At 43.6% G+C, this 25412-nt stretch overlaps 1 long non-coding RNA gene across 2 annotated transcripts in view; it reads left to right on the top strand.

Annotated features, from left to right (window-relative positions):
• Positions 1-23982, top strand: part of LOC143816876 (uncharacterized) — a 97740-nt gene extending 73758 nt beyond the window's left edge. For both annotated transcript variants that reach the window (XR_013224009.1, XR_013224010.1), the window contains exons 3-4: positions 20076-20209; positions 23677-23982. This is a non-coding gene — a long non-coding RNA (uncharacterized LOC143816876). The remainder of the gene's footprint in view (positions 1-20075; positions 20210-23676) is intronic.
• The last annotated feature ends 1430 nt before the right edge of the window (positions 23983-25412 follow it).

The following is a 25412-nucleotide window of genomic DNA, read 5'->3' as shown; positions in this document are numbered from 1 at the left end:
GTTTTATGCTGACCGCAAAGATACCTTTTCTATCCTCAGTCTGTTTAGTTAAGTCTGGCCTCCTATGCTGAAACCTGTTTCATTTCTGTGTTTGTGGCTTCCATCTTAACTCACAGTCAATATATGTGGGGGCTGCCTATTTCTTTGGGGAATTTCTCTGAGGCAAGGTAGGCTGTGAAGAGGCATCTAGGCAGAGTCAGGAACGCTCCACGGCTATTTCTAGTTGTTGTTTGATAGGATTAGGACTTGCGGTCAGCAGAGCTCCCACTTCCCAGAGCTCGTCCTGTATTACTAGTTTGCTCATCTGGTCATTTCTAGTGCTCCTAACCACCAGTTCAATCATAACAGTACAGCTGGCCAGCAAAGTGTTAATGCATCTCAATAGAGGGATAAGAGAAGTTCTGAGACCATTTTTTTTTTTTTCCTCTGCAGTGTGTTTTGTTTCTCTTTTCTCCTAAATCTCTGGGTGGTTCAGGACACAGGTGTAGATATGGACATTCAAGGTCTGTCCTCTTGTGTGGATCAACTCACTGCAAGGGTACAAGGCATTCAAGATTATGTAGTTCAAAACCCGATGTTAGAACTCAGAATTCCAATTCCTGATTTGTTTTCTGGGGATAGATCTAAGTTCCGGAATTTCAAAAATAATTGTAGACTGTTTTTTGCTTTGAAACCCCGCTCCTCTGGTGACCCCATTCAGCAAGTAAAAATCAATATTTCTTTGCTGCGTGGCGACCCTCAAGACTGGGCATTTTCCCTTGTGCCAGGAGATCCTGCATTGCGTAATGTAGATGCGTTTTTTCTGGCGCTTGGATTGCTTTATGATGAACCAGATTCAGTGGATCAGGCAGAGAAAATTTTGCTGGCTTTGTGTCAGGGTCAGGATGAAGCGGAGGTATATTGTCAGAAGTTTAGAAAGTGGTCTGTGCTGACTCAGTGGAATGAATGTGCCCTGGCGGCATTTTTCAGAAAGGGTCTTTCTGAAGCCCTTAAGGATGTTATGGTGGGATTCTCCACGCCTGCTGGTCTGAATGAGTATATGTCCTTGGCCATTCAGATCGATCGACGCTTACGTGAGCGCAAAAATGTGCACCATTTGGCGGTGTTTTCTGAGCAGAGGCCTGAGCCTATGCAATGTGACAGGACCTTGACCAGAGCTGAACGGCAAGAGTACAGACGTCAGAATGGGCTGTGTTTTTACTGTGGTGACTCCACTCATGCTATCTCTGATTGTCCTAAGAGCACTAAACGGTTCGCTAGGTCTGCCACCATTGGTACGGTACAGCCAAAATTTCTTTTGTCCGTTACTCTGATTTGCTCTTTGTCATCCTATTCTGTTATGGCATTTGTGGATTCAGGCGCTGCCCTGAATTTGATGGACTTGGAGTTTGCCCAGGCGCTGTGGTTTTTTCTTGGAGCCCTTACAGTATTCTATTCCACTGAGAGGAATTGATGCTACACCTTTGGCCAAGAATAAGCCTCAGTACTGGACTCAATTGACCATGTGCATGGCTCCTGCACATCAGGAGGATATTCGCTTTTTGGTGTTGCATAATCTGCATGATGTGGTCGTTTTGGGTTTGCCATGGCTACAGGTCCATAATCCAGTATTGGATTGGAGATCAATGTCTGTATCCAGCTGGGGTTGTCAAGGGGTACATGGGGATGTCCGTTTGTTGTCTATTTCGTCTTCCCATCCTTCTGAAGTCCCTGAGTTCTTGTCAGATTACCGGGATGTATTTGATGAGCCCAAATCCAGTTCCCTACCTCCTCATAGGGACTGCGATTGTGCTATTAATTTGATTCCTGGTAGTAAGTTTCCGAAGGGCCGACTGTTCAATTTATCTGTGCCAGAACACGCTGCAATGCGGAGTTATATAAAGGAGTCCTTGGAGAAAGGGCATATTCGCCCGTCGTCATCACCGTTGGGAGCAGGGTTCTTTTTTGTGGCCAAGAAGGATGGTTCTCTGAGACCTTGTATAGATTACCGCCTTCTCAATAAAATCACCGTCAAATTTCAGTACCCTTTGCCGCTACTGTCTGATTTGTTTGCTCGGATTAAGGGGGCTAGCTGGTTCACCAAGATAGATCTTCGAGGGGCGTATAATCTTGTGCGTATTAAACGGGGCGACGAATGGAAAACAGCATTTAATACGCCCGAGGGCCATTTTGAGTACTTGGTGATGCCATTCGGGCTTTCTAATGCTCCATCTGTGTTTCAGTCCTTTATGCATGACATCTTCCGAAAGTACCTGGATAGATTCATGATTGTATATTTGGATGATATTTTGGTCTTTTCGGACGATTGGGAGTCTCATGTGAAGCAGGTCAGAATGGTGTTCCAGGTCCTTCGTGCTAATTCCTTGTTTGTGAAGGGGTCTAAATGTCTCTTTGCAGTTCAGAAGGTTTCATTTTTGGGTTTCATTTTTTCCCCTTCTACTATCGAGATGGACCCTGTTAAAGTTCAGGCCATTTATGATTGGGCTCAGCCTACTTCTGTGAAGAGCCTTCAGAAATTCCTGGGCTTTGCTAATTTTTACCGTCGCTTCATCGCTAATTTTTCTAGTGTTGTTAAACCATTGACTGATTTGACCAAGAAAGGTGCTGATGTGGTCAATTGGTCCTCTGCGGCCGTTGAGGCTTTTCAGGAGCTGAAGCGTCGTTTTTCTTCTGCCCCTGTGTTGTGTCAGCCAGATGTTTCGCTCCCGTTTCAGGTCGAGGTGGATGCTTCTGAGATTGGAGCAGGGGCTGTTTTGTCTCAAAGAGGTTCTGATGGCTCTGTGATGAAACCATGTGCTTTCTTTTCTAGAAAGTTTTCGCCTGCTGAGCGCAATTATTATGTGGGCAATCGAGAGTTGTTGGCTATGAAGTGGGCGTTTGAGGAGTGGCGACATTGGCTTGAAGGAGCCAAGCATCGCGTGGTGGTCTTGACGGATCACAAGAATCTGACTTATCTCGAGTCTGCCAAGCGGTTGAATCCTAGACAGGCTCGATGGTCGCTGTTTTTCTCCCGCTTCAATTTTGTGGTTTCGTACCTTCCGGGTTCTAAGAATGTGAAGGCTGATGCCCTTTCAAGGAGTTTTGTGCCTGATTCTCCGGGAGTTCCTGAGCCGGCTGGTATTCTCAAAGAGGGGGAAATTTTGTCTGCCATCTCCCCTGATTTGCGGCGGGTGCTGCAGGAGTTTCAGGCTGATAGACCTGACCGTTGTCCAGCGGAGAAGCTGTTTGTCCCTGATAGATGGACTAGTAGAGTTATCTCTGAGGTTCATTGTTTGGTGTTGGCTGGTCATCTTGGAATCTTTGGTACCAGAGATTTGGTGGCTAGATCCTTTTGGTGGCCTTCCTTGTCACGAGATGTGCGTTCTTTTGTGCAGTCCTGTGGGACTTGTGCTCGGGCTAAGCCCTGCTGTTCTCGTGCCAGTTGGTTGCTTTTCCCCTTGCCGGTCCCGAAAAGGCCCTGGACGCATATTTCCATGGATTTTATTTCGGATCTCCCTGTCTCTCAGAGGATGTCAGTTATCTGGGTGGTTTGTGATCGCTTCTCTAAGATGGTCCATTTGGTACCTTTGCCTAAATTGCCTTCCTCCTCTGATTTGGTTCCATTGTTTTTCCAGCATGTGGTTCGTTTGCATGGCATTCCGGAGAACATCGTGTCGGACAGAGGTTCCCAGTTTGTTTCAAGATTTTGGCGGTCCTTTTGTGCTAAGATGGGCATTGATTTGTCTTTTTCTTCAGCTTTCCATCCTCAGACAAATGGCCAAGCCGAACGAACCAATCAGACTTTGGAAACATATCTGAGATGCTTTGTTTCTGCTGATCAGGATGATTGGGTGTCCTTCTTGCCTTTGGCTGAGTTCGCTGTTGTGAATTTGGATTCTGGGCTCCCCCGGTGGCCGCTTGTGGAATTGGACTTGTCATCCTCTTTCCTGTTTCACCTGGTTCCATCAGTAGTGGGTGTCGCTATTTAAGCTCATTTCTCTGGTGGTTTCTTGCCGGTCAGCAATGTTATCTGATGCCTCTCAGTGCTTGTTCCTGCTTCTAGACAACTACTAGATAAGTTGGACTTTTGTCCATGTTTTGTTTTGCCTATTTGTTCCAGTTCACAGCTGAAGTTTTGTTACTGTGTCTGGAAAGCTCTCGTTGATCAGGGATTGCTACTCTGGCGTTATGAGTTAATGCCAGAGTTTAAGGTAATCTCTGGATGGTGTTTTGTTAGTGTTTTTCTGCTGACCATGAAAGTATACTATCTGTCTTCTGCTATCTAGTAAGCGGACCTCAAATTTGCTAAGACTATTTTCCTGCTGCGTTTGTTGTTTCATCTGAACTCACCGTCATTATATGTGGGGGGCTACTGTCTTCTTTGGAATATTTCTCTAGAGGTGAGCCAGGTCTTATATTTCCCTCTGCTAGCTATTTAGGTCTTAGGCCAGAGCTGGGCATCTAGCGATAAATAGGAAATGCTACCTGGCTATTTCTAGTTGCGCGGCAGGCTTAGTTCATGGTCAGTATAGTTCCATCTTCCGAGAGCTTGTCCCTTTATAGGCTTGCTATGATCTCTGCCTGCAGAGATCATGACAGTTCGCCCTTAATAATCGGGCCAGCTCGGCCACTTTGGTTTCGCCTTTTTTCTGTAATTCTGGTTTCCACCCTCGTTTTTCTTCAGGGCAGGTTGAGCCTTCGGACTGTCCTGGTGTGGATTCTGTGGTGGACAGGTTGCAGCGAATTTGGACTCACGTAGTGGACAATTTGACATTGTCCCAGGAGAAGGCTCAACGTTTCGCTAACCGCCGTCGCTGTGTTGGTCCCCGACTTCGTGTTGGGGATTTGGTTTGGTTGTCGTCTCATTTTGTTCCTATGAAGGTTTCGTCTCCTAAGTTTAAGCCTCGTTTCATTGGTCCTTATAAGATTTTGGAAATTCTTAATCCTGTGTCATTTCGTTTGGACCTTCCAGCTTCTTTCACCATCCATAATGTGTTCCATAGGTCGTTATTGCGGAGATATGTGGCTCCTATGGTTCCCTCCGTTGATCCTCCTGCCCCGGTGTTGGTTGAGGGGGAGTTGGAGTATGTGGTGGAGAAGATTTTGGATTCACGTATTTCGAGACGGAAACTTCAGTACCTAGTCAAGTGGAAACGTTATGGTCAGGAGGATAATTCCTGGGTGGTTGCCTCTGATGTTCATGCTGCCGATCTTGTTCGTGCCTTTCATTTGGCACGTCCGGATCGGCCTGGAGGCTCTGGTGAGGGTTCGGTGACCCCTCCTCAAGGGGGGGGTACTGTTGTGAATTCTGTTCTCGAGCTCCCTCCTGTGGTTATGAATGGTACTTCGGCGAGTTCTGTTCATGGACTCCCTCTGGTGGCTGTGAGTGGAGCTGCTGGTTCTGAGATTCATTCTCCAGCTGATCTCGTTGAGGCCTTGGCTGGCTGCTCTATTTAACTCCACTCAGATCGTTACTTGATGCCAGCTGTCAATGTCCTAGTACTGGTTCAGTTCTCTTGGATCTTTCTGATGTCCTGTCTACTTCAGCAAAAGCTAAGTTTCTGCTAGCTTATTTGTTATCATTGTTTTTGTCCAGCTTGCTATCATGATTTTGTTCTGTTAGCTGGAAGCTCTGGGATGCAGAGTGGCACCACCGCGCCGTGAGTCGGTTTCTTTTGCACACTCTGCGTGGTTTTTTGTTAGTGTTTTATGCTGACCGCAAAGATACCTTTTCTATCCTCAGTCTGTTTAGTTAAGTCTGGCCTCCTATGCTGAAACCTGTTTCATTTCTGTGTTTGTGACTTCCATCTTAACTCACAGTCAATATATGTGGGGGCTGCCTATTTCTTTGGGGAATTTCTCTGAGGCAAGGTAGGCTGTATTTTCTATCTTTAGGGGTAGTTAGCTCTTAGGCTGTGAAGAGGCGTCTAGGCAGAGTCAGGAATGCTCCACGGCTATTTCTAGTTGTTGTTTGATAGGATTAGGACTTGCGGTCAGCAGAGCTCCCACTTCCCAGAGCTCGTCCTGTATTACTAGTTTGCTCATCTGGTCATTTCTAGTGCTCCTAACCACCAGTTCAATCATAACAGATTCATCATTAACCCTGTTGTTCTGTTCTCATGTACTATACACTTGTATTGCTCCTGGGTCACTATGACCCGAACAGAACAGCAGGGTTAAAGAGGATGAAAAGACCCTCCATTCTTTAGACATTGTACCAAAAGACACTCCACATAATGACTAAATTATTTATTGTAGCCACGAAGCAATAAAACATTGTCTGAATACTAAACATTTTTTTAAGTGGCCCATTCTATATTAGAGTGATTGTCTCTTACACATCAACCATATTTGTCAGGACATTTTAATACGATCCACTCAGAGCCTGGATCCCCTTCCCTACTGCACCTCATCTCACTTTCCACCTTCGAACCTGTTACCAAAGAAGAACTTACCAGGCTCTTCGCTTCTTCTCACCCTACAACCTGCACCAGTGATCCTATTCTCTCACATCTCATACAGTCCCTCACATAACTAAAATATTTAACCTCTCTCTTACTTCCATTATCCTTTCCTCTTTATTAAAAAATGGCGTTATAACCTTTTTACTAAAAAGAAAATCCCTCGATGAAAACAGCACTGCTAAATACAGACCTGTCTCTAATCTTCAATTCATCTCTAAACTCCTGAAACCCTTAGTCCACTCTCCTCTAATCCGCTATCTCTCTGCTAACTCTCTTCTTGACCCTTCACAATCTGGTTTCCACTTTCTACTGAAGTTACCCTTATTAAAGTATCTAACGATCTAGTGATAGATAAATTTAATGGCCACTACTCCCTGCTGTTTCTCCTGGATCCCTCTGCATCATTTGATACTGTGGACTACAAGCTCCTCCTCACTATGCTCCGCTCTATCAGCTTGAAGGACACTGTTCTCTCCTGGTTTTCTTCCTGCAAAGCTATGAGGGATAGCTAACACTAGAGAAAGGAGGATCTAGATAAGCTTGAACAATGGGCAGCGACTAATAAAATGGTATTTAACAGGGAGAAATGCAAGATTCTACATATGGGCAAGAAAAATGAAAATTACATCTATAGAATGGGAGGAATATAACTAAGTAACAGCACGTGTGAAAAAGACTTGGGTATACTAATAGATTACAGACTGCACATGAGTCAACGGTATGATGCAGCAGAAGAAAAGGCAAACACAATTCTAGGATGTGTGAAGAGAAGCATAGAAACATTGAAAAACTGGAGCAAGTTCAGAGAAGAGCTAACAGGATGGTGAGGGGACTGCAAAGTATATCCTACGAGGAACGGTTAAAGGATTTGGGAATGTTTAGCATGCAGAAAAGAAGGCTAAGAGGAGACTTAAGAGCTGTTTACAAATATCTGAAGGTATGTCACAGTGTAGAGGGATCATCCTTATTCTCATTTGCACATGGAAACACAAGAAGCAATGGAATAAAACTGATAGGGAGAAAATATAGATTAGATATTCGAAAAAACTTTTTGACAGTGAGGGTGATCAATGAGTGGAACAGGTTGCCATGAGAGGTGGTGAGTTCTCCTTCAATTGAAGTCTTCAAACAGAGGCTGGACAGACATCTGTCTGAGATGGTTTATTGAATCCTGCATTGAGCAGGGGATTGGACACAATGACCCTTGAGGTCCCTTTCAACTCTAACATTCTATGATTCTATGATTCTTCCTAGCTCTCTGACCGCCATTTTTCTGGCTCTTCTTCCCCTCCTCTTACCCTTACTGTTACTGTTCCTTAGGGTTCAGTCCTAGGCCCCCTCCTCTTCTCTCTATACACTGCCCCTATTGGACAAACCATCAGCAGATTTGGTTTCTAGTATGGTCTCTATCCTGATGACACCCAATTATACACCTCACCACCACCTTAATGCAAAATACCAGGGTTTGTCTGTTTGCTGTATCTAACATCATGTCCTCCCTCTGAAACTAAATCTCTCCAAAACTGAACTTCTTGTGTTTCCTCCCTCTACTAACTGTCATGAGTTTACCATGACAGAGATAAGCCAGAAGTCCGCGCTGTCTGATTTCTTGCACTCCTGCATTGATTAAAAGCACTTCATCTTCATATTAAACAGTGCAGGTTTCTGCTAGCTTTACAGGGGTTAATCTGTTCAGTTGAGAGCTCCTGGAAACTTTCCTGTTGTTCAGTGATGGCTACTCATCTCTGCTATATATACCGTATTTTTTTCGGACTATAAGACGCACCGGACCATAAGATGCACCCCAAATTTTCAGAAGGAAAATAGGGGGAAAAAATGTGTCAAATGGGGGTACATCTTACAGTCCAAAGTCAGCTTACCGGGGAGGGGTTTCGGCACAGGTGGAGGAGTGGTCACAGGGGTTGTTCGGTGGTCCAAGCTGGTGCGGTGGCCTCTGGTAAATCCCATCCCAGGCTGGTGCGGTGGTGCTGCTCTGTGGTGTGGCAGGTAGACAGGTGCTCTGTGGGGCTGTGGGGCTCTGTGGGGCTGTGGAGCTCTGTGGGGCTGCAGTGCTTTGTGGGGTTGCAATGGCCTGTGGGGCTGCGGTGGCCTGTGGGATGGCGGTGGCCTGTTGGGCGGCGGTGCTCTGTGGGATGGGGGCCATGGTGGTCTGTGGGGCGGTGGGGATTCGCTGGCATTTTGTGAATGCCCAGAGGCCTGCGCAGATCCATTCCTGCAATGCGGTGGCCTCCAGAAAAATGGCCGAGCAGCACGTGTTCAGATTCAGATCTCGGCAACGAGATCTCGGGAGATGAGATCTTGTTGTCGAGATCTGAATCTGAGCATGCGCTGCACCTGGCAGCCATTTTCCCGGAGGCCACCGCATCGCAGGAATGGATCTGTGTGTGCCTCCCGGCATTCATGAAGTGCCGACGGAGCCCTGCCGCCCTACACACCACCGCCGCCCCCGTCCCAACAGGCCACCACCACAACAAAGGGCCGCACCAGCCTAGGAAGGGAAGCTGCAGAGTCGGACCAGGACCACCGCCACGGTAATTGTAAGTATATTCCGAATATAAGATGCACCCCTATTTTCCCCAAAAAAGTTTTTGGGAAAAATTGCATCTTATAGTCCGAAAAATACGGTAGTCACTTCTAGCAAGCAGGCATTGCTAGAGTTACTGAAGCAGAAAACAGCTGACCACACCATCCAATTCCAAGCCTTGCGAACACGCCGGCTGTCAGCAGACGCTGGCCAGCTGATCTCGGGTGCCGAGCCCAGAAGACACACTGTTGTAAATCATTAGAAGGAAGAAGTGGCAGCACTCACCAATCTTCAAAGCGGATGAATCTTTATTGCATTAAAATCTTCACGGCTCGGGGGTGCATATACAAAGGAGTGTACAAGCTCAAACGACGGCCGTTTCGCGCTGCTTGAGCGCTTCAACGGGTTTGTGCTTTGAAGATCGGTGAGTGCTGCCACTTCTTCCTTCTAATGATTTACAACATTGCTAGAGTTAGTTTTACACTGACTGGTTAAGGAGCTGGAGGTTAGGTTGTTTGAGGAGGTGTTTGGATTGTTGTTCTAAAGACTGTTGCTTGGTGATTTGTCTGTGTGCATATTCTCATCCTCTCCTATTTGATTTTTCCTTCCTTTACTTCCTGTTGTTCCACTCTGTTGTTTGTGAGTGCCTATCTGTGTGATTGGAAACAAAAATGGAAAAGAGAGAAAAAGGCGGTCTTGGTGTGATACCCGGCGGTCAAATGGAGGAGACTGAGAACAAAGTACACTAACCTGCCATGGTTATGCTACCGGCATAACCACGTTTGCAGAGCCTGCGGTGCTTACCATGCACCATTCGCCATCCCCGCTTCCATGTTCGGGGGTTGACCTGTCATGTGGATCGACACGTGATGCTGATGTCACCGCAGGTCCTACGCCTTACAGGTCCTAACAGGTTGGTAGGTGGTCTGCTGGGACCGTGCTGCACTCAGCCGCTCACCCATAAGGGTGTAAATTGCAAGGAAGGAAAGGTACGGCTCATTAGCGCGCTCAGACCAAGATAGACACTTGTTATAGATTGAAAAGAAACTTCTTTACTTGGTCGTTCTACTCACTATTTGTATGATTGGCATTTTCATTTACCTCTGTACGTCTTCCTTTGTTAGTCTGGTTTGTGTATTCTCATACACTACAACTCCTCTCTTCCCTGGGTTGGGGAGGGGACAGATAAGGGCTGATTCAGGAGCTCAGTAAGGCAGGTGGCCCCGGCATCTTCATCTTCAGAAATAATCCAGAGAGCAGGGATAGCTAGGGCGCTCCTATCTTTACGGATAGGGAAGGAGCCCCTAATTACGGGATATCTTGCAACTGTGAGATGACTCTAACCTATCACTGATATTGCAATTGCCTTGGGTGGTTCAACCATAACGTCCTTGGGGTCATATTTAACACAGAACATTCCTTTATTCCCTATATACAATCAATCACTCAGATTACCTGCATCATAAAAACATCTCCAGAATCTGACATTTAAGTCACTTTTAAAACTGAAAAACTCTTAATGAATGTGCCCACAATCTGGAGTTGCTGTGGGTTTGACGCTGCGCATTTATGCGCCGCCTCTGGTACCATTTTGTCATACTGTAAATTTATTTTTTTGACTGCAGCAACAAGGAGCCGGCGGAGGCGCTTGTGCAGTAGCATACCGAGAGATGCTACTGTGCTAGCACCGCTGCCATTTTGTTGTATTGTACTTTTTTTGGGCTGCAGCAACAAGGATCCGGCAGCGGCGTTTGCGCAGTAGCGTTTATCGGAAAACGATAGATGCTAATACACAGGCGCACCCAACGCCGCCTTATTGATGGTGATTTTTTTCCCTTTGAAACACAGGAAGATAATAGGCACTAACCGATAAGAGAAAGTGTACAGGCGCCGCCATTTTGATTAAGTGACGTGCTTTTTTTCAAATACACACATTAGTATATTCATTATGCAAACTAGGGGGCAGTTCACTGAGGGATCAGTGACCTGTCAGCAGTCTGCATTATGAATATATAATCATAGAACTACATACATGAACCCCGCCTTAGGGCACGAGAATCTCTTTAACACAAAACTGAAAATAAAGATTAAGAAACACAACAAAGTGGATTTCATCAATCAAGGTATCTTTTTATTCAGAATAACGACGCCGACCTGACACTGTGTGTAGGTTACTATGCACAATCCTGAAGACAGGTTCACTTTAAAAACATATGTTCCCGCTTAATTGTCAAGTGCTGTCAAATTTGTTGGTGCTATATAAATAAAATAATTGTTCTTATTGCTATAATCCCTGCCCTCAAACATCAAAGAGAAAGTACCACCTCTATGAATCATGAATGAGTTCAGTAGTAAGAGGGAGTTTAGCTCTGGCAGACCTTTACCACTGTGTATAGTAACAATGCTATCAACTGTCCGTATGTAGCCCCTGTAGGGGAAGGTTATTGAGGCTGATGCCAAGCAGGAAAAAATGGCATTAATACTTCTTTTACTGCGGTGCCCTGGACTACAGTTCCTAGAAGCCTTTGCTTCTCTTTGCAACCTGGAAGAGGAGGAGTAGCAGAGTTAAAGGGAACCTGTCACCCCGTTTTTACAATATGAGCTAAAAATGGCGTTCAATAGGGCCTGAGCTGTGCTTTACAATAGTGCCTTTATTATAGCCTGATTCCCCACCTTTGCTGCCATAATACCTTAGTAAACCCGCCGTTTTCGGCTGTCAATCACCCCCGTCCAGTACGATGGGCTTAGCCAAATCGCTGTTTCTCCCCCCGCTCCTCGGCGTGTCAGACGTAACTTGATCTGTGAATAGCACAGATCGCGCTCTTTTTTTGCAGTTGTGCAGTGGATTTGGCTCTAGCGCCTGCTCAGTATGCTTTGCCCAACTGTGGGCAAAGCATACAGCACATCATTGCGCATGCGTCGGTTTTTCACTGTAACCTCTGTGCCCCGGAAGTCTCGATATGCAAATTTGCATACTGAGACTTCAGGGACACAGAGGTTACAATTAGTGAACGCTATTTTTAGCTCATATTGAAAAAACGGGGTGACAGGTTCCCTTTACATACTAATTGGCTGAGCAAGGAGACAGAGTAGAGAAGTATTACATGGCTAAAAGAAGATGTGTGTGAGCTTCCATTACAGAACACAGAAAGCCTTCCATTCGAGAGCACAGAAAAGAGTATACTGGACACAGTATCTTGGCCTACCTCTTGGCCTACCTCAGGGGAGGATCCTGCCACTTTATTTGCTCCCTTCGACCCCTAGCCGAAGAGAAAGATCCTTTTGCATCCCTTCAGAGTTCCCAGCAAAAATTGGATGGAGGCACTGTGTCGTAGGGAGTTGTCAACTACAACTGCCCTGAACCACCCTGCTTATGAGGACTAGCTCAAAGGATTCCTGAAGTTTAAAAACACACCCTTGTTAGCATAGGACTCATTTATTTATTTCCACAATTACATAGACATTCCACTTCTTCTGTGAAGAAAACTAAGTTCTTTAATCCTTTTTTTATGGATGTATTTATGAGCTGAAGATCTGAACAAATTATAACACAAGAATGTTGTCAATGGAAAACTGGACTGTGATAAACAAACTGCTATTCAAACAGGTGAATTACTACTATGTAGGAGATAAATAGCTTCATTTAAGCCACTATATACAGTAGGTACAGAAAGTATTCAGACCCTGTTAGGGCTGGCGGAACGCACCGAGTATATTTAGATATTATTATTGGTGCGTTCACAGCCCGGGGTCCACCATGCAGGAGACCAACCTGCTGCTAGCAAACGGTGGCACAATATGGCGGTAGAAGCGAACTCTGTTACTTCACAGAGTCGAACAGAAGGGAAAACACTGTGCCCTGTTAGAGTCACAGGGAAACACAGCTGCCTAACAGAGCAAAAGCAATCAGTGGTCAGGGAGTAGCAAGCACACCAACACCTCCTCTCCGGTGGAACCGGAATTCTAATGGCTTTACGCCAGCCCTGAATTCACCATACAAACTCCTCACCGGAGGTGCGGGTATTCTAGTAGCTTATTTCAGCCGGACCCTGACCACAAGCAGACAAGACCACTGAGTAGCTAAAGCTCATAACATAAGCTGATACTAGCGCATGGCCGTGCGGCCATGCGAACCTTTTATAGCTGCAGCAACTTCAGGACCTTCCTAGAGGACCAATGTTAGCTGCTACAGTACCTGAGCAACTTCAGGACCTTCCTAGAGGACCAATGGGAGCTGCCACCTGAGCATGTGACCCCCGACCTCCAATGAGAGATCTTGCTCAAAAGGGCATGCTCAAAAGGGGAAAAGCTGGATTAGTCCCAGAGACGTCTGCTCGCCGCTGACCAGTACTGGCTACAATGGCTGAGCCTGGAAAGGCAGCAGTAACCATCCGCACAGTATCAGGCTGAGCCAGACACTGGGACCGACGTCTCCACTGCGGCTGGAGAAAAATGGGAGACCGCAGTGGAGATGGTTTGAGAGTCCCCCTGTGCAGAGGTGGGTACTCGACCCCTAACAGACCCCTTTAAATTTTTCACTCTTTGTTTCATTGCAGCCATTTCGTAAATTCAAAAAAGTTAATTTTTTTTTCTCATTTATGTATACTCTGCACCCCATCTTGACTGGAAAAAAAACAGAAATGTAGAAATGTTTGCAAATTCATTAAAAAAGAAAAACTGAAATATCACATGGTCATAAGTATTCAGACCCTTTTGAGCTAGTACAGCCATGAGTCTTCTTGGGAATGATGCAACAAGTTTTTCACACCTGGATTTGCGGATCCCCTGCTATCCTCTGTGTGCTTTGGGTCATTGTCTTATTGGAAGGTGACCCTGTTTTGATAATTAACAGCAGAAAACGGCGACTTTACAAAGGTATTTCGGCAGCATAGGTGGGTAATAAAGGCACACAAAGACACTAATGTAACGCCCAGCTCTGCCCCTATTTAACGCTATTTTTAGCTCATCTTCAAAAAACGGGGTGACAGGTTCCCTTTAAGGCTTAATGGATACATTTGTGTATGAGACATCGGGACTGGTTCTCCGTTTGGTCCCGTAGTGATTTATCCAAGAATGTTTCCTTGGTATTTGTGGGATACCGGTTATTAATAGGTAATCGGATATAATCCTCTGGCGGTGACACTTTTAATGTGTCTTTCGTTTGTATGTTTGCACCCAGCACTTTTGTTAGCACTATATGGTTGCACTTTTTTTAGGCTATAAACTAGTAAAGGTTATATTTTAGCATCAGTTATTTGGGAACCCGCTTGTTGTTATATATTTTTGGTCCCTTTGTAATATAGAGTCTGGCTACTATTTGATAATTAACCCAAACATTAAAGTACATATGTAGAGAGATTTGAGGTCTGTGGGTGCTCTCATCAGCTGGCCCGAGACCGCATGGACCAGGGCAAATCAGATCCGAATACCCCCACCCGTGGCACCCCGCCTTTGTTGGACACACAGAGAGGAGATAACAACAAGCTTAGGAAGCTGACAGTCTATTGAGGCACTTGGCCAGGTGACCAGAGGGTCGCAACCTGTCCTATCCGAACGTCACCATGGAGACAGGTGACTGGTGGGTCACAATCCTGGTTTCCCAAACATATCCAGGGGTTCAGTGATGGTCAATGGAGCAGATCTTCCAGCTAGGGCCGTGTTCCTTAATTTGGCATCCTGTAGAATGTCAAACCTGTGGCCCTCTTCATGGAGCCATGGTGCCCTGCTAGCTGTCCTGTACAGTGTTCCTGGCTGTGGTTTTGTAAAGTCCCCTTGATGGAGAGACATGGTGTCCTGGCAGATATCCTGTGGAGCAGGGGTGGGGATTCTTATTTCTGCCAAGGGCCATTTGGATATTTATACCATCCTTCGGGGGCTGTACAAACGCCACCCACAAAGTACATCCTGACTCTGGCACTGGTTTCAGGACTTAATCTTTCATTGCATGCCCTTCAATGTTCAGTAGTGAACACTGCTTGTATGTGCCAACAAAGCAAGAAGAATTTAATGAGCTTGTAGAGATCAAAATACAGCTCCTTGCTCAAGAATGCGGTCCCTGAGAATCTGCTTGGGGGCCTGATAAAAGGTCATTGTTGGCCGTAAATTGCCCTGGGGCCTGAGGTTCCCCACCCCTGCTGTAGAGTGTTCCTGGCTGTGGTTTTGACTCAAGAGACAACTTTCAAACAATAGTCTATCATTCATACGACAGCAGTCTATGTTTCTTGACCAATCGAAGAAAAACACAGAAATTCAATTGTCAACATTCAGACAATAGCCTATTTCTCCTGGTCTATTGAACATAGACATCTGGATAATTAAGATTAAATACTGTATCATCACATTGCTCCTCCATCTTAATTAGCCAGACCTGATAGGATTCCGATCCATCTCCTGGTCCTCGGCTTGACCTAGGGAGCTCTTCACGTAATTGACAAGATCCAACTCGAATCCATTGCATCCACACATGGCGTCCTCAACATCCTGTGGTTCCTGGATCACATCTGGCTGAGTGGCACTGTCCTGGCATTCAATCTGCAAGAGCTGGCACAGCTCCTGTAGTTGCTGTTTCTTGTTGTACTTATATATCCACTCCGATCCTCTTTCCAGGACCGAGCTGGTGGGGTTGGACATAGTAGCTTCCCAAACCTGCTGTGTTTGCCTGACCTATGGTCTGCTTGGTCTGTCTATATGCTTCCTTGGTTGTGGGGCTCTTGGATAGTGTCTACGTACACCAGTGCCCTGCAGCTCCCCCAAATTTGCCGGACTGAGTAGTATCCCACTACTGCTACCAAATGTGGAAACACGGGGGGTCAGTGTGTCCAAATTACAGAGTTTCACACTTCCACTGACTTGCTGCGACTCCAGGGCTGACTACGCCCACCAATAGCATCTCGCTTTTGGTGGGTACAAATGTCTCCATGAAGCCAGATGACCGGTGGGTTCCATTCCTGGCTTCTGTCAACATATCCATGAGTTCAGTGATGGTCAATGGAACAAATCTGTATTCATACAGCTAGGATCATGGTCTTTAAGCTGGCAGCTTGTAGAATATCAAAGCTGTGTCCTGCCAGCTGTCTTGTAGAGTGTTCTTGGCTGTGGTTTTGTAAAGTCCCCTTGATGAAGCCATGGTGTACTGGTAGCTATCCTGTAGAATATTCCTGGCTGTGGTTTTGTAAAGAGTCTCCTTTTGCAGAAGGATAGAAAATCCCTTTTTATACCCACATCTTAGGCTCAGGTCATCATCCACAGGTCAGGGGGGTGGTGGGATGAGTTTAGCTCTCATTGTTTTAGTATTTAATCAATCTGCATAGTTTGTCCCTTTCTGTTTTGCAGGTCAACAAACTAGCTGGACTTATATAATAGGTAATCAACATATTAGCAAACTTCAGTTGTTCAATTACCCTTTGACCCTGTCCTCCAAAGATAGCAGACAATAAGCTGCAGCAAACAACAACTCAAGAGTTAACATTCAAACAATATGACAACAGTCTATGTTTCTTGACCTACTGAAGAAAAAACATACATTTAATATTATTATTATTATTATTATTATTATTATTATTATTTATTATTATAGCGCCATTTATTCCATGGCGCTTTACATGTGAGGATGGGTATACATAATAAAAACAAGTACAATAATCTTGAACAATACAAGTCACAACTGGTACAGGAGGAGAGAGGACCCTGCCAACATTCAGACAATAGCCTATTTCTCCTGGCCTACTGAAAATAGACGTCTGAATAATTAAGATTAAATGCTGTGTGGTCACAACATATAATCTTTTTTGTAGAGTAATACCAATATCACAGCTCCAAACAGTTGTCTCTTGAAGCAGTGAACTGAGGTGAGGTCAAGTCAAAGGTCAGATGGCAACAATACCAGGGGGCACACAAGAAATTAGGCTGAATTCTCGCTTCCATTTATTTCTCATCCACAAAAACAATGCCGGTCCACTATTTCACCAGTGTGCATGGTCTATTTTTTATTTGTTTTTGGTCTAAGTGTTCATTCTTACCATCTCTGAGTCATCAGTTTTTCTGGAATTTATAAAAAACTTCTCCAACCAGAAAGCGAAAAAAATTAAAACACATGGATGCAACTTGGATATCTTCCATGTACTGTCCATTTTTTAATTGAATAGTTCAGTTTGGCCAGAGAGTCCTAACAAAATAGGACATGTAAATAGCCTGAGAGTATAATATGTCAGTGTGCTGTCAGTGAAAACACTGACAGCACACATATGACAAACACTGAGGTGTGAATTAACACTTAGACTAAAGGTTGGGAGGTCAGCTGTTGAATAGTCTTAACAAGGAGTATGTACAGGAACTAGTAACAATTTCAGAAGAAAAATCAGTACCTGGAGGCAAACGCCAAGAGCAAAGAAAGGCGGGGAAGAGGGGTTAAATTGATCAGAACACCTAGGTGAGAGCCACACAAAGCAGACTACACAACCAGAGGAGAGACAGTGGCTTAACGTTGCATCATCTTATTCTGAATAACCTACAAAAAATTGAATTTTCTAGTCTGTGATAGATTTTTTTTTAATGTAATGATGCTCCTAGCCCAATGGAAATTTTCAAAGCAACGTTTCTCCTGTGTGTCATTAAAAGGAGACCTGCAATGTAATCTGATCACTGAACATGATGGCAGAAAAGGTACAATCAGAGTCGCAAGCTTGTGAATTTGAAGTGTACTGTAAAGTCTAGTTTTTTTAATCTATTACATCCATTTATTACAGCATAGGATCTTTTTTCTAAAGCTGTAATAGTGACAAACTTGACAAACTTGTCTGCAAAAATGACAATTTGGAGATAGGTGTGTTTGCAAACAAAATATAATGAAACTATTTACTTGGTGTGATGATGGTGTATTGGAGGAGGGAGGTGGGACTGGGTTTCTATAAGGAGATCGGCTCTGTGTAGAGTCTTTTTTTGCAATGCTGCATGGGAAAAGATAAGCAAATTAGCTTTCTGCCATAAAGAAATACAATTATAGCTAACCTATAGGTCTAAGTCCAACCCTTAAAACGAGCTTTGGGGAATGACTATTAGTCAAGTGAAGTCAAACATCCATCCACCAAAATCTGTTTCAGGATAAGGAACTATCTGACTAAACTCTCATTTAAAGGATCGGACATAGGCTCATAGAGTTCCTACCGCTAAAGGTAGTGAGACCATTTATTTTTTTTATCTGAAAGAAATAAATTGCATGCAATAAACTAGTTGAAATTTCAAGCTTAGAGGACCTTTACTACTAAAGGATTCCCTTTAAAACTGGGGAAAGAAAATTGAAAAAGAAGCAGCAAATGTCATATTGTACATGATCCACACTTGAAAACCCAATTACAGTAGGTTGACCATCAGAAATCAAGTGCATTGTCAGGTAATCCAGCTGATATTTTTGAGGGAATTGTGAAACAGGTCATCCGAGGGATAAACACCATAAAAAAATATGTTTACACCACTGCTTCCTGTTCTGATAAGAGATCAAAGCATTTAGGAACCGTGCTTTGTTCTAAGTCACTTCTAGACAGAAGATAATCAAATACTTGACCTAATTTTTGCTAACCCCACACAGGACAGGATATTAAAGACACGCATGGACGGTAAAGCTTAAACCCTCTGGTAAAAAATGACACTAGAGTAAAAATGGTTCAGACTTCATTCTGGAACATTAGTGTTTATTTTTGTTCTTATTGTTATTCTTTTACTTATTGCAATAGATTCCTATGTATTTGATGATTTATGCACAAAATGTAGTGTGAAACTCACTCACTAGGAAGGTCTTGCAATGAGCACAGGTTTGGGCAATAACATAATCCATTATGTTCAGCAGAAGACGACCCCATGAATGGATCACTTTCTTCTCACATCCAAATTTACCATTGATAAAATTCATCAGTTTTTACAGGCTCCGTTTGCATCATGCCTTTGCTCAATATCAGACATTTATACCTGTGTATTAAATTCAATTATGAAGATTTTACCCATAGTTTTCTATGCTAAAATGCATCCATACTTGTATTAAGCAATTTTCAAAATGCAAATCAATGGCAAAAGCAGCTGGCAGAAAAACTGGCAGAAAAAAAGCAAACAACTTTATAGATCAAATAAATTCCCCTATTTAAGTGTAATTTTTAAGTCTAAAAAAAAATCAAAAGACTCATTTTCTTATCATTTTTGCCCATTAGACGAGTTCATCTCTATTAATACAATAATAATATTTTTTTTTATATAGCACTAACATATTGTGCAGCTCTTTACAATCCAACAGTTCATATACAAGTCATAAGTAACAACTATACAATTCTGATACATTTTTTTTAGTTGAAGCCATAAAGTAATAAAAAGGACAAAGAAACAGCATTACATGTCTCCTGTTTTATTTTTTGAATGAACTTCTCACTTTGGCTGAAAAAAAAATATTGAACAAAAATACCGCATGTGTGAATCCAGCTCTAAAGTAAATGGAAAGTAGATTAATAAATGATTGAAAGGGTAATATATTTTGTACATTATGTGACCACTTCACATCAGTTACAGTGTCTACTGAAGCTGACAAAGAATACAGAATTCTAGTTGAAGAATATTTTATTTAATAGTGCAGCAACAAGTATTATTTGTTAAAAAAATGGAATTGAGCCCATTTATAACTATATAGGATCACAGGTGTGAATACGGATTAATGTATTTCTCTGTAGGCTTAGCCACTAACCTGATCGTTATCGAGTGCAGACATTCGGTGGTGGCTGCTGGAGGAACGCAAGGACAAAAACATCTTAGGAATTTGAATGCAATTGTTATACATAATATTCTCATGATAATGTATAGCCAGTGTGGATTTTATATATGTTCTTATTACAAAGTTGTTCTAAACTTATGTTGTATGTAATTGTTAGTAGACGCGAGCACATTTTCTATATTCAGTAGTTTTTCTGACTAGCTGTGAATGTGCGTTGAATAGGACATAGCTACTAATGCAGCAACCCTTGTTGACCTTCCCCATCCATCTGTAAGACAGAAATGAACCGGATACAGGCTTGAAGAAACGCCACATTCCTAACATTCTATTCTTCCTACAGACTTTGCAGACAAGCCCACCTGCTCCACTGCCTTCCCAAGACTACAAATGATCAGCATTTGCAACCCTCTCCCAAAATCTCCGAAGAAAACTGGAAAGTTTCCTTCAAAACACAAAATGGGGATGAAAAATAAAGTAGGGCCTCAGCTCAAATGGAACATTTTTAACATTATTTCATTTTTTCTTGCCCTGTATGTAACCGATTCTAGAAAAACACATTGAAAATGTATATCAATAATTATTTATTTAGTCCCCTTCGCCTCTTCTAAATGTAGAGGTAGTGAATTTGTACCATATTTCTGGTGCGCACAGCGATAACTTTAATTTGCAGTCCTAGAGTAAATCATGATTGATAAGTTAGAACGATATCACAATGAGCTGTGCCAAATCCAGCTCTGCTACAGTGATAAGGTAAACTCTGCAGCGCCACACTGTAGCATCTGTACCGTAAGTGCCGAAATTACAGTATAACCGTCGGGCATCTGGTTATCACACCATTGTATATCGGCCTTACTACAGCGCATGTTGCGATTTCATACCATATGCAATGAGACCCCCAATTTAATTCCTGTGTACTAAATCCTTCACCTCTGGAGCATGGGCGGGCGGGGAAAGGAGAAAAAGGCTGTTGCTCAGAGCTCAGGAATGCATAGCCAATGTGGCAGCAATAGGAAACAACCTCAGATTATAGCGAGGGGCCCAGTAAGGGAAACTCTTGCCTGTGTCCAAACTTAATGTAAACATTGTACAGCAGGAAAATTTAGGAGAGGGAAAGAAGCTGGAAAAAAACAACCGTAAATACATCAACGTAGACATTTTCTTGCTTATTTATTGCGTATTCTTATAAATGTAGCTCCGCCAGTTTATGCTTCATTTGTAACTACAGTTAGGCTGGAGTCATACACAGCATTTTATATGGTGTTATCTTTGTCTCTTTAATTTTTTCAAAAGTGTTTCCTTCATTTGTTACTGTAAAGCTAAGAACAAACTATTGAAACGGCTGTTTATACACAAGAGATTTGTTTGTTTTGGTGGCACTTATAGAGCTCGTGGCCTTTTTTTCAAAACAGAATGCTCTGATATTTTCCTATAGGCTTTGTTATAAGGTTATGTGCACACGTAATTTCTTGGCAGCGTTTTCAGAGCAGAAACTAGAAACTGAGGGGAAACCCAAGAGTTTTTAAGGAGTTTTGACTTTTTGAGAATGATTTGGAGAACTTCTGCTCAGTTTCTGCTCCAAAAACTCCTTAAAAACTCTGTGTGCATGTAGAAACTCTCCAAATCCTCCTCAAAAATGCAAAACTCCCAAAAAGTATAGTTTCTGCACAGTTTCCGCTTCAACACTCATCAAAAAGACTTCATATACACATACAGTGGGACGGAAAGTATTCAGACCTCTTTAAATTTTTCACTCTTTGTTTCATTGCAGCCATTTGGTAAATTCAAAAAAGTTTATTTTGTTCTCATTAGTGTACACTCTGCACCCCATCTTGACTGAAAAAAAACAGAAATGTAGAATTTTTTGCAAATGTATTAATAAAGAAAAACCAAAATAACACATGGTCATAAGTATTCAGACCCTCTGCTCAGTATTGAGTAGAAGGACCTTTTGAGCTAGTACAGACATGAGTCTTCTTGGGAATGATGCAACAAGTTTTTCATACCTGGATTTGGGGATCCTCTTCCATTCTTCCTTGCAGATCCTCTCCAGTTCTGTCAGGTTGGATGGTGAACGTTGGTGGACAGCTATTTTCAGGTCTCCCCAGAGATCCTCAATAGGGTTTAAGTCAGGGCTCCGGCTGGGCCAATCAAGAATGGTCACAGAGTTGTTCTGAAGCCACTCCTTTGTTATTTTAGCTGTGTGCTTAGGGTCATTGTCTTGTTGGAAGGTGAACCTTTGGCCAATTCTGAGGTCCATAGCACTCTGGAAGAGGTTTTCATCCAGGATATCTCTGTACTTGGCCGCATTCATGTTTCCTTCCATGACAACCAGTCATCTTGTCCCTGCAGCTGAAAAACACCACCATAGCATGATGCTGCCACCACCATGTTTCACTGTTGGGATTATATTGGGCAGGTGATGAGCAGTGCCTGGTTTTCTCCACACATACCACTTAGAAATATCACCAAAAAGGTCGATCTTCGTCTCATCAACTTATTTCTCATAGTCTGGAAGTCATTCATGTGTTTTTTAGCAAACTCTATGTGGGCTTTCATATGTCTTCCACTGAGGAGAGGCACTCTCTCATAAAGGCCCGATTGGTGGAGGGCTGCAGTGATAGTTGACTTTGTGGAACTTTCTCCCATCTCTCTACTGCATCTCTGGAGCTCAGCCACAGTGATCTTGGGGTTCTTCTTTACCTCTCTCAGCAAGGCTCTGCTCCCATGATTGCTCAGTTTGGCTGGACGGCCAGGTCTAGGATGACTTCTTGTGGTCCCAAACTTCTTCCATTTAAGGATTATGGAGGCCACTGTGCTCTTAGGAACCTTGAGTACTGGAGAAATTCTTTTATAACCTTGGCCAGATCTGTGCCTTGTCACAATTCTGTCTCTGAGTTCCTTGGCCAGTTCCTTTGACCTCATGATTCTCATTTGGTCTGACATGCACTGTGAGCTGTGACGTCTTATATAGACAGGTGTGTGCCTTTCCAAATCAAGTCCTATCAGTTTAATTAAACACAGATGGAATCCAATGAAGGAGTAGAACAATCTCAAGGAGGTTCACAAGGTAAATGACAGCATGTGACTTACTTAAATATGAGTGCCTGAGCAAAGGGTCTTATGACGATGTGATATTTAGGTTTTTCTTTTTTAATAAAGTTACGCCACTACGCAAGGCTTCAAAATCAGCAGAAAATACTTGCAAAAAACCCTATACGGGTATGTGCACAAGTTGTGTTTTTCTGCTGTCTTTTTTAGAGTCTTTTATGATGGCATAGGGGGAGGAGGTTTTTTTACATTCTATATATAAAATGGAGGTTATTCAGAGACCGAAGGCAGCGGAGGGAATCACAGACATGGAGGAGAAGACCTCGTGCACAGTCTGGTCCCTGTGCACCCAATTTTAATCAGCAGAAAACTTCATATGGTGATTAAAGAAGAACCACAATAGGGTCTTGGTCTTCAGCACTATAGATTTGACAGCGTAAACATGTTTGTCATCTTTATACAGAGGAGAATAGGAGGATTTCCATACAAAAATTAGCTCAAATTCTAAATAATATGAGAGCCCCACGTGTCCTACAAAAACAAAAAAAATGGAAAGACTAAGAAGTAAAAATAAAATCATCTTTAGAATGCAGCATTCTAAAAGCTGAAATTTAGGTTCTAAATAAATACCCTGGTTATGAATGGGTTAAGTTGAGAATAACGTGGAAATACCAGAGCTATTCCAAACCCACTACCTTGAGATCTATGAAAGTGTAGTGCTTAGAGATGCTTTCCCATCACTGGGTGCCTCAAGCCTTCACTAGCCAGTTGAGTTTTGATCTCAACCATAGAGCACTGCACAGGATGTTGGTGGGGTGGGGTCAGGCCAAGAACATAAAATAATGGTCTTGTGTCATGTCAGTTTAATTTCTTTTTTTTTTGTTCCTGTGCAGACTCTGTGGTGTCCCAGCTCACACTGTGTGTCTCAGGATTTCTTGGAAAAATGAAAACATATCCTGGCGTACGACGAGGAAGCAGAAAGTTCTGATTACTTAGAGAAAGTTTTTTTTCTTGGTGGCAAGTAAAAGAGGATTGTTGAATTGGCAGTCTGTTGCCTCAACCCATAGCACTATGATTATTTTCTCTTGCAATATGGGATTTTTAACCACACGAATCTCCAATTAATTGCATATTTTCAGGACTCATACGTGGATGAACAAATTTTGACACTAATATTTTCTTCGCTTGGCATGTTTACACTAAGTAATATACACTGCTCAAAAAAATAAAGGGAACACTAAAATCCCACATCATAGACATCACTGAATGAAATTCCAGTTGTAAATCTTTATTCTTTACATAGTTTAATGTGTTGAGAACAATAAAACCTAAAAATAATCAACGTAAATCACAACTAATATCCCACGGAGGTCTGGAGTTGGAATGATGCTCAAAATCAAAGTGGAAATTGAAGTTACAGGCTGATCCAACTTCAGTGGAAATGACTCAAGACAAGGAAATGATGCTCAGTAGTGTGTGTTGCCTCCACGTGCCTGTATGACCTCCCTACAACACCTGGGCATGCTCCTGATGAGGCGAAGGGTGGTCTTATGAGGGATGTCCTCCAAAGCCTGGACTAAAGTGCAGCGCCCCAGGGTCCTGGTCGTTGCAGTACTCATGCTCCGCCGCTAAGGGGAGTGATGGTACGTCTGATGGCACTGAAGGAGTTCATCTGACCAGGTATCACAGACACCAATACACTTCATAGTCTGGCCTCCAGGGGGAGCAAAGGGCGCTATGTATTAGGCCACTCCTCACAATCTGGTAAAACTGGGGGTTAGATAGAATGTTAGGACAGAAGCTGACTGGGTTGGAACCAGGCAACATCCTGTGGCAGAGGGTGTTGCAGGGGAAGATTCAGGGGGGTCCCTGTCAGGGGTGGGATCCTGACAGAGGCCTAGCGAACAGGAAAGAACGTTAAGGAACCGCGCCTGCACTACATCGCGGCGGTATCTCAAGAAAGGACAAGAAGCGAGGTTTATTGTGGAGAGTGAGAAACGAGATCAAAGCAAACAAGGAGATAATACCAGTAGGAGTCGTGCTGTAAGATCGAGGCAACATCCTACTGAGGCGCATAGCCGGTGGCCGGAACGCCGAGGAAGTATTGGGCTCCAAGCATTACTTCAAACCAATGGCAGGACAGTTAATTATAGGTTGGCTGTCTCACCTAAATCACCTAAGAAGACATAGGGGGCAATTGTGGGAGAGGGGCATCACTAGGGTCCCGGAAGAACTCCAGGCCTACCCGTCATACGGGTGCGTCCTATCCATATCATCTGGGGGACGAAGAAGAACATCAGAACAGACATAGGTTGTGGGAAAGAACATCAGAAACAGACACAACAGTTGTGAGGACTATCCCGTGGTGCTCAGCAGGGAAGTACTACAACACACAGGCGCTAGAAGGTAGGCACAGATTTCCACCTGCAAAGGGAACTCTGGAGGTGCCATCAGACCGGCCGGTCTCAGACAGCCCTGTTAATCGTACTCTGGATTGAGGACCTTGAAGCCTTCAGTAAAGAGGTAAAGAGACTGCAACCCTGTGTCCTCGTTATTCATCGCGACTTGCACCACGCACCACCACTTACACCTTTCATTGGACGCCCCTTAGCAGGGTCACGGACCGGGT

This window comes from Ranitomeya variabilis, chromosome 3 (assembly GCF_051348905.1).
Source record: "Ranitomeya variabilis isolate aRanVar5 chromosome 3, aRanVar5.hap1, whole genome shotgun sequence".
Classification (NCBI taxonomy): domain Eukaryota; kingdom Metazoa; phylum Chordata; class Amphibia; order Anura; family Dendrobatidae; genus Ranitomeya; species Ranitomeya variabilis.
This window is presented reverse-complemented; position numbering and strand designations above follow the sequence as displayed.